This window comes from Anopheles funestus, assembly GCF_943734845.2.
Source record: "Anopheles funestus chromosome X unlocalized genomic scaffold, idAnoFuneDA-416_04 X_unloc_86, whole genome shotgun sequence".
Classification (NCBI taxonomy): domain Eukaryota; kingdom Metazoa; phylum Arthropoda; class Insecta; order Diptera; family Culicidae; genus Anopheles; species Anopheles funestus.
The window spans coordinates 758-2,500 of record NW_026045216.1 but is presented as its reverse complement, the minus strand read 5'-3'; the positions used below and the strand labels follow the sequence as shown (position 1 = coordinate 2,500).

The following is a 1,743-nucleotide window of genomic DNA, read 5'->3' as shown; positions in this document are numbered from 1 at the left end:
ACGCCCATGGCCACCATTCGCTAAGATAGTTTTGAAGTCACTTTGAAGGCCCAGGAACAACTCTCTTAGCACATCGGTTAACCTGACGCCGCAGTCAACTCATGTGCTTGGATCGGATCGAGCTATTGAGTATTGGGCCTGCATACTCGCTCATCCGTATCCTTTGCGTACCGCCCCATGGCCCTTGTATGTCTGCACCACAGTTCCTGTTCGTTCCGTGCCTATGGCCGGATACGTATTGCACATCGGTATACCTGTCGCTACTCAGGCAACTCGTGTGCGTGGATTGGATCGAGAACATGGTGTGTGCCCCATGTTATAATTGATAGTCCATATCCACTTTATAGGTTAAAGTCATAAGTTGTGATTGCACAACCATTCTTCATAAGAGTTTAATCACTCTTCAACTAACTTTCGTTCTGGTGTCTTGGTATCAAATCGCGTAAGACACAAGATTCTACTGGCCAAATAGAATCTAGCACATTGGTTAACCTGGCGCCGCAGTCAACTCATGTGCTTGGATCGGATCGAGCTATTGAGTATTGGGCCTGCATACTCGCTCATCCGTATCCTTTGCGTACCGCCCCATGGCCCTTGTATGTCTGCACCACAGTTCCTGTTCGTTCCGTGCCTATGGCCGGATACGTATTGCACATCGGTTAACCTGGCGCCGCAGTCAACTCATGTGCTTGGATCGGATCGAGCTATTGAGTATTGGGCCTGCATACTCGCTCATCCGTATCCTTTGCGTACCGCCCCATGGCCCTTGTATGTCTGCACCACAGTTCCTGTTCGTTCCGTGCCTATGGCCGGATACGTATTGCACATCGGTATACCTGTCGCTACTCAGGCAACTCGTGTGCGTGGATTGGATCGAGAACATGGTGTGTGCCCCATGTTATAATTGCAAGTCCATATCCACTTTATAGGTTAAAGTCATAAGTTGTGATTGCACAACCATACTTCATAAGAGTTTAATAACTCTTCAACTAACTTTCGTTCTGGTGTCTTGGTATCAAATCGCATAAGACACAAGATTCTACTGGCCAAATAGAATCTAGCACATTGGTTAACCTGGCGCCGCAGTCAACTCATGTGCTTGGATCGGATCGAGCTATTGAGTATTGGGCCTGCATACTCGCTCATCCGTATCCTTTGCGTACCGCCCCATGGCCCCGTCCTTAGAGTTAATGACTAATAGGCTTAACTCTTTGTATGTCTGCACCACAGTTCCCGTTCGTTCCGTGCCGTGGCCGGATACGTATTGCACAACAGTAGATACCATCACCTGACGTATCTAACACACCACTATTGTAACTCGTCGTCGAAGGACCTTTCAAGTGCCTGATGGCCAGGGGAGCTCTTACACGGCACGGAGACACAGTGATGCTCGCCCATCACAGTGTACAACGATCGAGTTTGCTTAAGTGTCTGGGTACCTACACACCAGACACAATGCAATGGCCACGGATCCACACAAGGCACATCACATGCAGAAAGCTTCACCAGATTATGACACATACCACACTCTTGTAACTCGTCGTCGAAGGGGCGTTCAAAGTGCCTTACGGCTAGGGGAGATCTAGCACGGCACGGAGACACAGTGATGGTTGCCCATCAAAGTGTACAACGATCGAGTTTGCTTTCCGCGCAAGCGTTCTAAGTGTCTGGGTACCTACACACCAGACACAATGCAATGGCCACGGATCCACACAAGGCACATCACATGCAGAAAGCTTCACC

The 1,743-nt window shown here is 49.2% G+C and overlaps 1 long non-coding RNA gene across 1 annotated transcript in view; it reads right to left on the bottom strand.

The window, feature by feature from the left end:
• The window catches only part of LOC125774153 (uncharacterized), a 49,859-nt gene extending 48,713 nt beyond the window's left edge, over positions 1 to 1,146 (bottom strand). The window contains exon 1 of the long non-coding RNA XR_007420634.1: positions 83 to 1,146. This is a non-coding gene — a long non-coding RNA (uncharacterized LOC125774153). The remainder of the gene's footprint in view (positions 1 to 82) is intronic.
• Between the last annotated feature and the right edge of the window lie 597 nt (positions 1,147 to 1,743).